This window comes from Ips typographus, linkage group LG1 (genome assembly GCF_016097725.1).
Source record: "Ips typographus isolate SLU linkage group LG1, UJ_Ityp_2.0, whole genome shotgun sequence".
In the NCBI taxonomy this organism is placed as follows: Eukaryota; Metazoa; Arthropoda; class Insecta; order Coleoptera; family Curculionidae; genus Ips; species Ips typographus.
In genome coordinates, this window is record NC_138422.1 from 19581358 (window position 1) to 19597537 (window position 16180).

At 35.3% G+C, this 16180-nt stretch overlaps 1 protein-coding gene across 1 annotated transcript in view; it reads right to left on the reverse strand.

Moving 5' to 3' along the window:
• LOC145731918 (trissin receptor-like) overlaps nucleotides 1-16180 on the reverse strand; it is a 394457-nt gene that overhangs the window by 278405 nt on the left and 99872 nt on the right. The gene's annotated exons all lie outside the window — the stretch shown is intronic.

A 16180-nucleotide genomic window follows, 5' to 3' on the forward strand; every position in this document is an offset into this window, starting at 1 on the left:
ACAAAAAGACTTCGTTAAAGAATATCGGCTTAAATACAGAGCGCCTGTAAGTAGATTGGGATAACGAGATTTGCAATTTTCATTTTTACCGTTTGATATTTCTGCAAATCGTTACAGTAATTGAATTGAAAGTAGCAGTTGAATCAAATATTTTCATTATTTCTGAATGAGAGGAAAAGGAACTAAATTTTTTAGAGGTTTTAGAACTTATTCAGATAGGAAAATATAGAAAATTGTATTTTTAATCAAGCCTTTATAAAATCAAAATATTCAATTTAAATATAAAAAGTCACTTAGCTTTTTTCATTATTTTAACTTTAGTGTCTGTATCTCCAAATGACATGCATACTTTTGTATGTATGAGCTCGATTTTATATTGTTCCATACTTGTAAAACACTACCACCTTAAGAGAAAAATTATGATCCTGCGGGTGTAATAACACATCCGCAAGGTTATTAACCATTATAACGTTGTGGCGATTTATTATTTCAAATTATTTTTCGTAGGAGAAAAATATTTTACGAGAGTTTTAAGAAGTAAATCAAATGTAGAATATAAACTGCATTGTAAAGCTGTATTTTACGAGGCAAACATGTGTTTGCCCTGATAATAGTCCTCTGATAATAGCTATTTATGTTTTAGCTGGATTTAGGCCGCACGGACCAAGTGTTAAGCCATGATACAGTCTGGAGAGAAGGGCTGCTCTATAAATTCCTGAGTGTGATCCCCAGTAGAAAGCTTGGTGGTCTCTTCAACAACATGCTCTTCGATAGTAACTTCCAGGTGATCATGAGTGGCAAAGCCAGCAGACAGAGAATTCTAAATAATGGCCTCCCCCAGGGCTCCGTAATGGCTCCTGCCCTGTTTAACCTGTACATTGCTGATCTGCCTGCAACAACTGCTTATAAATTTGCTTACGCCGATGACCTGGCTATAGCTGTGAAACATAAAACCCGTGAAACAGCAACGAGAATACTGGAAAGAGATCTTGTAGCCCTGGATACCTATTATAAAAAATGGAGACTAGTTCCAAGCCCCAGCAAAACAGAGTGTTCCTTCTTCCACCTAAATAATAAACAATATTCTGGAAAGGTGATCGCCTTAGGACCTGAATCAAAAATACCTGGGTATTACATTGGATAGAACGCTCTCTTTTAAAACCTAGAGAACACGGCTGCAAAAATTCAAACGAGGAATAATATCCTGGAAAAGTTATGCGGAACTTCAAAGAGCGGGGCGACTGCCGAAACTCTGCGATCGGTCACGTCTTTAGCGCGGCTGAATATGGGGCTCCGGTATGGGCAGCCACCATGTTTCTAAGATGGATATGCAACTCAACAGGAGCATGCGAATCATAACAGGAAGCATAAAACCTACCCCAACTTACTGGCTCCCAACTCCCAACTCCTTATGGAGCTCCCAACTCTCAGCCACATCATGCCGCCACATATCAGCCGAAGTGAGGCTCTCCTACGAGAGTACAAGATAAGGGATTCTACAGATACACTCGATTATATGGACTCCCGAAGGAAACCTGTGGGATTCGACTTGCCCCGCAATGTGTAGAGGACGGCAAACAGAATTAGAACGGGAAACGGTGTCTGTGCAGATATGCTGTATAGGTGGAATAAACAACCCTCGCGCAACTGTGAATGTGGAGCCTACCAAACAATAAAACATATAGGTATATCAAGACTGCACACTTACGGCTTACCAGGGACCAAATACGGATATATATTGTTACGGTTTGGGCCTACTATGCTCGCTACTTCCGAACGAGCACTCGATTCGGGATGGAATCGACGCGCCGCAATATCTGGCCGGGCGCGTGTTAAAGTAGGCCACAGTTAGGAAGCGACACCTGGAAGCATCTTTGATATTCGAGGCAAATTGCAAAGCGTTTTGCGGTCATTCTAGAACGTGGTTTGCGAATATAAAAGAAGCGGTGTCGTCGGAGGGAGCAGTGAATTTGGGAACGCGGTAAAGTTTAAATAGTGGAAATTGTGGAATTGTAGTAGTGTTTTTAGTAGCTGAATTAATTATTGTACGGAGTGTTTTGAAGTGTAAATGCATTTATTAATTGTTGAGTTAAACTGACTTTGTGTAAACCCACGGGAAAATCGTAACAATATTCTTTCCCTCCGACAGCGATTGAATGGATAATGAACTTACCTGTTAGTGTGTGATAGATGTTTATGGACGTTACTTACAAATGATTTGTCTTTTTCTGGATATGTTCTTACACTTGTGTGTGTTGTTGATGTTAGTTTTAATTCTGAATTTTTACGACATAAGACCATACCATGTATACTATTGCCATACGCTAAATAAATAAGCTAATTATGTACCAAAAGCGTTATAGAGAATATTCTTTGACGTCCCAAAAAGCACGAAAACCTGGAATAAGAGATAAGATTTATACGGAAACCTGCTGTATGTTTCACTTAACAATTTTTCAGAATGTATTTACTGTTATTAGCATTAAAAAGGTAAGATGCACCTGTAATTGGTGGCCTTTACAAGAAATTCGTTGATTTATATGAGTAAAAAAGAATTATGACCCACAGAAAATGTATTCATGGCAGTAATTGCTTTTGGTTACGCTGGTGGTGCAAAGTTTATATAATTGTTGTTGAAAGAATGGAAAGTAACTAAACACCATTACAACTAAATGAACGGCGACGTTATACGGGACATTATCATATAATGTCAGCTTATAAATGTTTCTTACTAAGTTGACTCATAAAGCAATTTAAAGGTAATGTTACACCAGAGGAAGAGTCTTTTAATGTGGATTTAAGCAGAGGAAGAATGGTGGTAGAGAGTGCTTTTGGCCGTTTGAAAGCAATGTTTTGTTGCTGACTGTAAATTCCTGTAATGGAATTCAGGAAGAATGCTCAGGATACTTGGTAGTTTATAGTAGTTTAGGTTGGAAGATCTAAGATCCTATCTATTAGTTTGGAGACTATGAGTCTATCATTGCTGTATCTGTCATTGAGAATATTCCAAGCAGGATTATAGTTGGTTTCTGCTATGGACAAGTGCTGGATCAGTCTTCCAGCTTCCCCTCTGACATGCGTTTTAAGATACTGCATTTTCTCAATTGTTGTAATTGTTGGATTTTCATGAACCACTTTGATGAAAATATCTCGAAATGTGACCCATTCTTCGTATAGGCCATCAAAATTTGGCAATTTGATTTGAGGTAAGACTATATTGCATTGTCTCACAGTTTGTTGTACTCCTTGAATCTTGTCTTGTAGGTTTTGTACTGTTTCTTCGTACTGCTTTTCAAGGTCTTGTATGGGATTCTTGATGGTATGGTCAATTTCCTGAACTTGAAGCTCGATGTATATTTCAGAGATAACGTTCCATTGCTTGGATAACTTCTCTAGTAGGAACTGATATCGGCTTCGAGACTGCTCATTGATTAGTTCCGTTGAGATGTCTCTTAAAGTTTGACTCATCTGGTTTACTCGGACCTCTTCTTCTTTTAAACGATTTTTCGGTGCTTGACGCTGGTTCGGATTATGATATAAGGCTTCTTGTTGTGCAAGTGGTTTGGCTGCCTGAAGAAACTTTTGTTTGGAATCGGAAATATGTTTGGTAATTTCTTGGAGTAGCTCTTGTAGTTGACAAAAATAACTGGTTGTGAAATACGGATGCGTCGGAACGTCAAGCTTTATAAGCTGTTTATGGTTTTCTTCAATGCTTTCCCAAATTTTTCCTCTCGTGGGCGTCTTTTTTGTAATTGGTAAATAGGGTTTTTATTTTTTTACCCAAGGTCTCTTGTGCCTTGGCGATTTCGTTGGCTTCTTCCATTCTTCTAGGTTTGTATGTCCTGGCTTCTTCTTATGATTTTAGTAGGTGTTTTTTTTTGTTTGTTGTTTGTTGTTTGCTGGTATCTCAACCGATTTCTTTGTTTGGGTTTGTTGTTTGTTGTTTGTTGTTTGCTGGTATCTCAACCGATTTCTTTGTTTGGGTTTATTGTTTGTTGTTTGTTGTTTGCTGGTATATCAACCGATTTCTTTGTTTGGGTTTGTTGTTTGTTGTTTGTTGTTTGCTGGTATCTCAACCGATTTCTTTGTTTGGGTTTGTTGTTTGTTGCTTGTTGTTTGTTGTTTGCTGGTATCTCAACCGATTTCTTTGTTTGGGTTTGTTGTTTGTTGGTATCTCAACCGATTTCTTTGTTTGGGTTTGTTGTTTGTTGTTTGTGGTTTGCTGGTATCTCAACCGATTTCTTTGTTTGGGTTTGTTATTTGTTGTTTGGTGGTATCTCAACCGATTTCTTTGTTTGGGTTTGTTGTTTGTGGTTTGTTGGTATCTCAACCGATTTCTTTGTTTGGGTGGGGATGGTATGATTTGGTCAAGAACTGTATAACCAGACAGTGCACCTGCTATACAAAGGAATAACTGAAAAGAACCACTACCACCCAAGGTATTCTTAGGCACCGCACAGGCTTGATAGAATTCTAATCAGTTTGGAATGCTGCAACCAGACAAGGCACTTGTTACAGCAGGAAGGAAGGTATGTGTGTTTTTTTTTTTTTTGTAAAGGGAATTAACTGAGAAGAACTACTCCCACCCAAGGTATACTTGGGCACCGCACAGGCTTGAGAGAATTCTAATCAGTTGGTTTTTTGAAGGTTTTTTGCTCGAAGGATCCGGCTCGAAGGACCAATGTAAATTCCTGTAATGGAATTCAGGAAGATTGCTCAGGATACTTGGTAGTTTATAGTAGTTTAGGTTGGAAGGTTGAGTAAGAACCGCTGTTGGATTAATACTGATTTTTATTTAACAATTAACAACTATTTATACACATTTACAAACGTTATAAACAAATGAAAATAATAAGTGCTGACCAATATTGTTCTGTGCTCCACATTCGAAGGTTTGGTGATTTTCCTGCTGACGCTGCGTTTGGTACCTGGTTGCCCGGTGACCTGCTGGCGGTGCATTAGCCGCAATAACCTAGTTAATTACCTTTGTGTTGTTTATGAAATATATAAACTGATAATATTTTTTATGACTAAATGTGAATTTAGACACTGACAGAAAGGATATTATAAGGATATTAAGGTATTGACTATAAATTTGTCCCAAAAGTTGTATTAGCCACAATATAACATTATTGAAAACTAACAGTATTTTTAAATAGTTTGATATATCAGAAATATTGTTTGCCCAACCAGAAATGAATTTTGTTTTACTCCTACAGGGATACTGGTTCATTCCTTAATAGTTTAGAGAACGGATAAGTAGGCAACTGCCAACGGTTAAACGAATACAGAATCCTAGACTTTCTGCAACTGTGCGATATGAAATTGACCAATCACAGGCAATTTTCAGCGTGCGATATGAAATATACCAATCACAGACAATCTTCACCGTGCGATATGAAATAGAGTAATTACAGCTAATCTTGAATGTAAACAAAATAATTATTCTCATTGTCATCCTCACTGACAGTTGAACGAATACAGAATCCTAGACTTTCTGCAACTGTGCGATATGAAATTGACCAATCACAGGCAATTTTCAGCGTGCGATATGAAATACACCAATCACAGACAATCTTCACCGTGCGATATGAAATAGAGTAATTACAGCTAATCTTGAATGTAAACAAAATAATTATTCTCATTGTCATCCTCACTGACAGTTGAACGAATACAGAATCCTAGACTTTCTGCAACTGTGCGATATGAAATTGACCAATCACAGGCAATTTTCAGCGTGCGATATGAAATATACCAATCACAGACAATCTTCACCGTGCGATATGAAATAGAGTAATTACAGCTAATCTTGAATGTAAACAAAATAATTATTCTCATTGTCATCCTCACTGACAGTTGACATCAAAACATTATATTTTAGCGGTTTATTATATCTTGCGGTGGATTTAGAAAACTAAAAATTATTTGCAGTATTTACGCGGATGTAATGAATTACAGGGTTTATTGAGCATTTCCGCAAAAAGGTGACCAGAGAGGAAGAAGGATAGGACAAAAACAAACATGGTTATCACAAACGGCCTGCAGCTACACAATTGTGATTTCCGCAAGAGGATCCACATATCGTGGACAACATCTCGCTTCTGCATGGTGGCACGAGTGATCCTACCAAGGGGCAAAACATGGAAGAGTGTTTACGCGGATGTAATAAAGTACAGCTTCTGCTTCACCTTTTTGCGGAATTGCCCAATAAACACTTTCCTGTAATTCATTACATCCGCGTAAACACTTTTCCATGTTTCGCATTTCCTTGGATAGGATCACTCGCAACGCTTGGTTTTACCGTCACCCGACAAAAACAAACATCCATGTTTATTTTTGCCCCTCCTTTTCCAGGTTACAACTGTATACGCTTCACTATTAGTCTGTCAGTTGGTTTTTAAACCTCCTTTCATACATGGCTGATGAAGCCAAAAAGCAAAAACACGTGTCGCCCCGTCATCATACTTGTTCTCTGCTTCACCTTTTTGCGGAATTGGCCAAAAATACTTTACTGTATTCATTTCCAGCATTTTTTTGTGCCCACATTTACTAGACATTTTTTTCCGAAGCCCTACTATGTGTAGTTTCCGAGAAACAGCCGCTTGCAGGGCTTACTGAAACACCCTGTACAAAAAAAGAAGTTTTAAGTTACAGTCACTTTAGCAATAATTTTTTTAACATAGTTACTTGTTGTTTAGGTTATTAGGTCGGAAAATGTCAGAAATAGGATGTAACATGTTCCATCTTGTATTAACCCATTTCAGCAGGTTTATATCTGTCATTCAAAAAATGTCGTTATGCGTTCAACATTATCTGTTACATAATCTGAGTATTTCTCAGGATAAGCCCTATGTTTGATAGGAATTTACAAGGTGTCCAGAAACAATGAGTAAATTTCAAATTGTTCGCACAAGAAAATTGACTGTAACTTAAAACTTCTCTATTTTTGCACAAAGTGATTTCTGGCTTTAACTGTCTCTATAGACATGTATGTTTCTATCGGTCAAGGATTGATCCACTAAGTTTTGTAGTTTTAAAAAACTTTACCAATTTCAAAACTGTTTAAATACGGATTGTCCAAAAATTGGTTGATTTATTGTCATTTTGGAACATTCCAATGTCTCAATATTTTAGTCATATATCGTTAGGAAAATGGCACAATTTTTGGTTTAGTACTACAAAATCAATACTAAAAATATCACTCCTGTTTAGTACTTCGGAACAATATTTTTCTCTTTTCTACAACTGTTTAATAACACCCATTACCCATAAATCAAAGTTATTACTCAGCGGTTTCTCGAAATATTGACACACTAATGACTGTAATATTTCTTTACTAGGAATACCATGTTTTCAGGATTAATTATTAACTTGAAAACTGCTAAGCCAATAATATTACTAATAGCACTACGGGATATTAAGCTAGTTGAGAGTTCTTAGGTTTAATGAAAATAAGCAGGGACGATAAATTAATCGAAAATTAATGGAATGAAATTGAATAGGATCATGGAAATTACAGACTTTGGGTTAAGCTTTGATTCACAGTTGACATTCAAATTCCACGAATCGAGTTTTATCAAACACGTAATGACATGGATTGTGGTTGACTGAGGCTGACATTTTACAGAAGCAAAATGTAGTATTACCTTGTTTGAGGAAGATCTACTTATTTCGTTAAGCCGTTAATTACTACTTGCTTGAGGGAACATAAATAGATTCTATTTGCAGCTGAATAGCACGAATGAACATAATATAATAATATATTTTAGGAATTTGGTATTAGTCCTTTTCCAACTCACTGCTTTGTTGATTTCATTCATTCCATTTAGACATGATTTTCTTTCAATTTATATTTAAATAAAACTGGTGTTTTTTTAATTTTCAAAGTCACTTTAAATCCAGAGAAACTGTATTGAAAAGCTATATTTTTTAAAATTACCGCCAGTATGACGTACTCAATTATTGACGAATAGATAAGACAATAAGAAATTGCCATGTAAAGAACAGTACTTTGCAAATACTTTGAAATACTTTGAATACGAAGCTATACTTTGTCCTGCTCCTGCTTTGTAGAGCATATAAAGACATAAAAGATGTTTGAAGATAAATTTTACTTGTAAAAAGCAGAAAAACCTGCAAACCACGTCATGAACCCCATTTCTTCAAAAGCAAAAATAGAAAAAACTGCTTAATGAAATAAATAACCCCCAAATGACGTAAAATACTTTAAAAAACACCTTAAAAATGCACGAAATGAAATTATTAAAAGGTGTTTTGTCCCAGGCTGGCAAAAACCGAAACGTCGGATTTCAAATGTGAAGATGTCAGGTTTTAGAGGAAAAAAAGTTGCAATGACAAAGTGTCAATAAATTTAAATTATCTCATCAAATAAGCTTACAATAAAAAAAACGTTTTTCCTAAATTTCGTTTTTTTTCGGATATTTCCGGAAATAATAGAATTTTTTTAAATGTTAAAACGGCATAAGATTAAACTCCAAATTAAGCCACTTTGCCTTCATTTAACCAACTCTGTATCCCTTACCGTTTTCGAGATCCCCATACTTAGACAGGAATTTGTAACACCCTGTAGATGGGAAGGTCGTGGTTGAGCTGTTTGTGAGCGAAAAAGGTTTTATGAGGCTTCCGCAAATCCAAAAGCATACAGTGTGTCCCATTTAAAATAAGAAAGTTGTCATACTTACCATTTCCAGAAAGATAGATCATAACCACATACTTAATAAAATTTTAAAAACTATTCTATATGATACTGTCACGAATGGAAAATCCATTAATTTAAAAGATGGACTTATTATTTAAAAGTATAAATTCATTGAATTAAAGTAGATATTCAGAGATGGCAAAATAATAAAATGCGCGAGGCAAGGTTACAGTCAAAATGCACATAGTGCATGGTGCCATCGCCATTTTTAGCGATCACAAATCACCGCTACTGCTATACAGAAAGAGGAAGCGGGCTAGCTCGACATGCGTTCGTAAGAGAGACGGTCGGAGACTCCGCCTCATAACACCATGATGTAGTCGTCCCGAATTCTGCAATCCACATTGGGTTCGTAAATTAATTGAATAGTAAACCATTTCTTGAATTATAAAAAAGGCGAGTGCCAAACTCCAGAAAGCTGCTCTTATCATTGTTTAACGTAAATATGGAATTATTATTGTAATATTTTGTGCACGTAAAAGGTATTGTTTAAAGTGTTACTTTTGGGAATTATGTTTGAAGGTTTTATTACGATTCAAATAGTTGATAAACCAACCATTTTGTCATTTAGTTTTAACTGCTATTTAGTTATTAAAGTATAGTTTTCTACCAAGGTTTGATTCTACCTCTGAAACAAGATCTCCGTATAGGCGTTTATCAAAGTAATAAACGCGGGTCTCGTTTAACTTGTTGGGCCAAAAGGGCTTTACAATTTAAGCGTGACAATATTACCTTTTCGTAACCGTCTAACCTACCGTATTGAAGATTCATCAAGACAGAAAAACCCCAGAACAAGGAAAAGACGATAACGGAAAATAAGAACTGGATTGTGTAATTAATGTACTAAAAAGCGAGATGGAAAATCAGATAAAAACCTTAGAAAAAAAAATATAGTAGAGAATAATCAGGGTAGAGAAGCCACTCAGAGTCCTAGAAAAATTTAGCGAGTTACATACATAAACTAAAAATACGTAAACTAAAAGTAGTTTTACAAAAAACAATTTGAAGCTGCTACTGAGTCAAAAAATTTAACAATGAATGAGAAAACCACGTCTTTAATTCTATCACTTCGAAAAGAAATCCTGGAGGCTTTGCAGGCCTTAAACGAGAGATCAAGAACTATGAATGTTTAATGTAAAATCTGGAAATGATGTTCTGAAATAAGCACCAGCCGAGTGCTTGTCTTTGCTGCTTATCCAATAACTTCAAGATATTAGAAAGCGTTTAGTAAATGGTGCAGGATCGCAACATGGAAAAGGCGTTACATTAAGCCAATCACGATTGCATACGATGATATGATGACCAGATGACCAGACATACCATAGGAACAGATGATGAATAATCCAGGCAGACTGCATCATCTGGTCAAGAGGTTTCGGAAGGAATTAATAGGAATAACATGAAAACGTCAATTCAGTACACCTTCATATAGGAAACTCATTAAACGATCATTGGAATGCTGGATTTTCTTATGCATGGCGTTTTCCCGATAACCATTGTTGTCGTGGAGTAGACACGGTAGGAAGCAGTGTTATATTTACAATGAAGATACCAGACTATGAAGGCTTGACGGCCGGTCAAAACTGAAATATGAAAGTTATCCGGGCTTATAAGCAGTGGTCCAATGGAATTTCTTCTTGACGTTTCGTCCACATCTGCGGCGGACATTATCAAAGGCGTCTTTATACTGGTAGGGAGCTGCACATGCGCATAAGGTTCGTTTTCACTCCGGATTTAACAAGGTGATCTCTTCCTTTCTGTTGATGATGTTCTCGTGCTTAAAGAACTCCATGGCTTCTCTAGTTAATCTAGAATAGTAACGTTGTGATCGATCCAAAACCTCCACCTCTTCAAAACGAATATCGTGTGCCCTCTGGAAAGTGCATGTTCTGCCACCGTTGATTTTTCGGTCTGTCCCATTCTGCAACTACTCTTGTGCTCTGCTATTCTCGTGTTGACCCGACGTTTAGTCGTTCCAATATACAGTGTGGAACAGCCAAATGGAATAAATTCGATAACGAATAAATGAGAGCGTGTTGGGAAAAACGCTTGGACACGTCGATTGGTATTTTTAGATGCGCATTTAAAAAAAATAAATAAAATTATATAGGGTGTGTCATGTGACAGTGGCCGATACCAACTTTCTTATTTTAAATACAACCCCCTGTATATTATTAGTTTTTTGGATTCTTCAGAAAATTCTAAACATAATTCATGTACAATGTCCCATACCTATCTTCAACTGTTTCGGAAATATTAAATGTTTTCAGATGTATTACAAAAATTAACATTAAAAAAAGAAAATTATTTTATTTCACAAATTCGCTACATTACACTCAATACTTATTTTCGCAAACATTTTGAACATCTCTTACATTGAAATTAATGTTTTTTTGTTTTTTTTACATTATTTGTGAAATAAAATAATTTTCTTTTTTTAATGTTAATTTTTGTAATACATCTGAAAACATTTAATATTTCCGAAACAGTTGAAGATAGGTATGGGACATTGTACATGAATTATGTCTAGAATTTTCTGAAGAATCCAAAAAACTAATAATATACAGGGGGTTGTATTTAAAATAAGAAAGTTGGTATCGGCCACTGTCACATGACACACCCTATATAATTTTATTTATTTTTTTTAAATGCGCATCTAAAAATACCAATCGACGTATCCAAGCGTTTTTCCCAACACGCTCTCATTTATTCGTTATCGAATTTATTCCATTTGGCTGTTCCACACTGTATAAGGATCCACAACTGCACGAGATCCTGTAAACTCCGGAAGCCGATATAGGATTCCGTTTGTCCTTTGCCGATCTGAGACTCTGTTGTATCGTGCGGGTTGACTTAAAGACCGTCTTGACCTTGTGCTTCTCTAAATTCATACCAATCCTATCCGTGACCTTGTGTATGTATGGTAAGCCTTCTCTAAGGTAACTTTCTCTTCAACATCCCCCGTTTGTTGTCTACGTAGTTCGATGTTTCTTGGGCGAGTGGCTCTGTTGAATTGTTGCCTACTGTATCCGTTCCATCCGAAAGCCCTTTCTAGATGTTTAAGCTCCTTTTCTAAGTCTGATGGTTCGCAAATACTTCTTGCCTGCTCCGATAGGGTTTTGATCACTTCTATTTTTTAACTGGGGTGATGATTGGATCCACTATTGAGGTAACGGTCCGTGTGTGTGTTGGTTTTTAATTCACTGGGTGAGCCAGGGTTCCATGAGGTTTCCTTATCACCATTACATCCAGGAAAGGTAGACGTCCTTCTTTTTCGGTCTCCATAGTAAATTGAATTTTTGGATTTATGGAGTTTAGATGTACCAAGAATTGATGCAGTTCGTCTTCACCGTGGCTCCAAACTACAAAGGTAGTTAATTTTGTCGCATCGAACTCAACTTGAAAAAATACCCCAACAACGGGTTTTTGATTTTTAAATTTTTAATGGTTTTGGGAGTTTTCATATAAAAAACAGACAAATTAGGCCACCGGGTACAGGGCTTGAGATACATTTGTCTTACTTGGTTAAAAAGTAAAAAAAAATCCTATATCTGAGCTGAAAAATCCTAACAAAATCACCAAAAGATGAGGAACTTGTATTAGTGGTGTACTTACTTACTGTACAAGATCACCTCAATAAATAAAAGCGATTCTACAGCAGAATTGGTTTATTTGTGCTTTTCTTAAGGCAAAACTATTTATTGATAACTGTATGACGTTAAAGAGTAGTTGTAAACCTACCAACTGTTAAATAATCATCACAAATTTATAGTAAAACTCTCAAAATGTAGGAAATCTGCTGAATCCATTTAAACTTTTCCATAAATATCCACTTTTGCTACATTAACCTTTAATAGTTGTTGAGAAAATAGTATATTACATACTCAGGTGGAAAGTGTTTGATTTCTGTCGAGAAATTAGGTAGTTTATCTCGAGACAGAAATTAAACTTTCTACCGTGGTTTGAATACTATTTTATTTTCAACCATTTATCAAAATCTCATCGAACTTTTAATAAATCATTCAGTTGAAATATTGATAGCTAATAGTCTCTAACAATAAGGTAGTATAGATATACGAGTAGTTATGACTTTAACCATAATAAACGACTGGTGATTTGTTTACAATCTTCAATATTTTCTTCTCTTGTTTTCTTCTTTTTTTTCTTTCTTTTCAGTCTCTTAACTATAAAAAGTAAGCCCAGATATGACAAAACGCATATTGGCATTCACCCGGTTGGAAAGTAAAAGCAGGTCATTTTCATCTTTCCACTTGGTTTACACATAAGAAATAACGTTATTACATACCTGGTTAAAAATAAAAAAAATTTCTCGTGCGTGTGTGACAGTTTTCCGTGGGAGGCAAAGCCGACACGGCAAGTCATGCGAGAACGGGAAAATTTTCTCGACAATCGAGAACTGCCGCTTTTCTTTCTTTATCAATCATTATTAAAATGCTTCTTCTGCTTTGGTTAGCCTTAAATTTGCTAGTGAACTAATAACCCAACATAATTTAAATACACTTTGTAACTGTACAGATTGCCCCCAGCTTCTGTGTGTGTTTCTATTACGCCACAAAACGTTTTGTAAACTTTCAGTCACGTACACTTGCCTGAAGACATCATGAGTATATTTTGCAAATGCATTACATGTTTTCTAAGTGTGTATACAGTGTGTCCAGGATAAGGAGGAGGATCCTGAAAACGGTTAGAGATGCAGATTTGGTTAAAAGGGAGAAAAGTTGCGTAATCATGACCTTAATAAAATGACATTCAGAAAACACTCAAAAAAGACTTTTCTTCGGTTTTTGAGATATTTTGTTTATTTTTGGGTTTTACGTTTTATTTTTTTGTGACGTTATATTAAATATTGGACCTAGACCAAACCTAATGACACTGTTCGACAGCAACTTTGAAACCTCTTTTACGTTTTGTTTTTGCAAAACCATCATCAACTTGCCCCCCAAAAGCCCTTTTTATTCCGAATCCAATAATGTATGAAACTTTACTTTTTTAATTTTTACTTTTTTTCTTTTTAGAATTGTAGAAAACTGTTTTTGTTTCTTATTTTTAAGTAGAAATTAATAATAACAATCAAAAAAAAAAATAACAAAAAATTATTTACAGATCCATAATAGGACATTTCTTTATTAAGGTAAAAAAAACAGAGTCAAACGCATAAACCATAAAGTGTCATACATCATTCAATTTGGAATAAAAAGGGCTTTCAGAATTTGATATTGAAAAACAATGACCGCATTTAAAAAAATTAGGATGATGATGGTTCCGCAAAGACGAAACGTCGGAATGAAAATCTGATGCCACTTTAAAGAGCTTTAAAAGTTGCTGTGAAGAAGTGTCATTAGTTCTTTTCTAGGTCCACTATTACCGTCACAAAAAAATAAAATGTAAACTCAAAAAATTCACTTTTTTCAAAATATCTCAAAAACCAAAAAATATTTCGATGTTTTCTAAATGTCATTTAATTAAGGCCGTGATTTCGCAACTTTTCTCCCATTTAACCAAATCTGTAGCTCTAACCCAATGAATAAAAAAAATGTAAACATAGCAGGAAGGAGCAATAGCAAACAAAGTGGGTGACAGAAACAAGGGGGGGGGGGAGTAATATGGCGGCCGTCAACTTGAAAATCTAAATTTAATCTTGTCCACTGTACAACTTAATTTAAATTTGCAAAACTCAACTGTTAAAGAACCACAAACAAACAAAACAAACTAACACTATACTACAACAAATACAAACAACAAATTTTTGCTGGTTTGAAACTCCAAACTTTCAATGACTTTGCGTCAATTCAACTGCGCAGTAGGCGAATGCGCAATCAAAGATGGTGGACTTCCTTCCCCCTCGCTTAATGCACAAACGGGTTATAATTTGTATTATTGTTACCTCCTGATACTTGTTCTTTTTACTCATTGCTCTAACCGTTTCCAAGATCTCCATATTCTAGACACACAGTATAATATTTGTCTCCGCGAAATGTTTGGAGGAGCTGTTTTTTGAGAAACACTCGCAATATTTTTATTCCTTAACCGTAAACTTATGATCCTTTCAAAATATCTCACAGTGAATTTTTTTAATACTAACTTGTGACCCCTAAACGCAGCTATCCACTCCAGCTATTTTTAGAACAATATGTACCCATATATCCGCATATTCAGGTAGTGAGAATATATAAAGGAGAGGGACAGTATTTTATAGAAGACTGACAATATCCCTCATAATTTAGACGGGAACAGTGTGTCAGCCTTCATTAGCTGTAAAAAGGGTCTCTGTAAATTAAATCACAAAAGCCTTTGCAAATTTTCTAATAATTCAGCGCTACTTAAATTTTACCAATTTATTTTTTTGTTAAAAATTATCTGACAAAAACGTATCTACTTTCTACAGTCGATTTTAAACTTTACACAAATTTTACCCTAAAATATTTCTACTTTTTCCAAGAGCGTATATCTAAAATTAGGATAAATGATCTGCAATTGCCGTAGTTTACGTAAAATGTCTTTTAAATCCGATAATATTACCGAGTCTCTTAAGAACTCAGAGGTACAGGGTAATCAAAACTTCATCTCTTGACAAGCAATAAACAAAACCTTCATTATTCAGTATATGAGCTACATCACTTACTTAGCAGTAGTGCTAAAATCCCTTTGTAATAAAACTGATATTGAAAATATATTACATATTATTGTTGAACTCTAACAAACCATTAAGTTGTATAATATCTTTATATTATATCGGTATTAATTTATATTCAACAGATATGGAAAGCGCAAAGGGGATGGCGTGCGTTAAAGGAATGATCTGATAATGATAATACGGTAAATAACATTTTAGTAGGTGTAAAAAGCGGTTCCTTGAAGCAAATCCAGAAAGGAAAATCCCCAAACCGCCTTCTTATCTTTATACCTCGGTGAGCAGTTAATTACTCAGCAAATTTGTTGATATTATACTGTCGTTAGCATGCTGCGTGCACGTGGTAAGGATAATCATTTGCTTAAAACTCAAGTTAATTAGTTTTTGTTTATTTGTGTTTAAAACAGTGATAAAACTATAACCAATAGATTTTATTAAATTTCGCCCTATTATTAGTTAATTATTCAACGCTTAGCAACGATTTAAACATTATGTTTTCTACTCCTACATGGATATTGGTTAATTCCTTAACAGTTTAGAGAACGGATAAGTAGGCAATTGCCACCGGTTGAACGAATATAGAATCCTAGACTTTCCGCAACAGTGCGATATGAAATAGACCAATCATAGGCAATCTTCAGCGTGCGATATGAAATAGACCAATTACAGCTAATCTTGAACGTAAACAAAATAATTCTTTTGATTGTCATCCTCACTGACAATTGGCATGAAAACATTACATTCTGGCTTATGTTTTGAGGCAATGAAAAAGTCGTTCAAGTTTCAGTTAGTGTTCAATTAAAAAATAA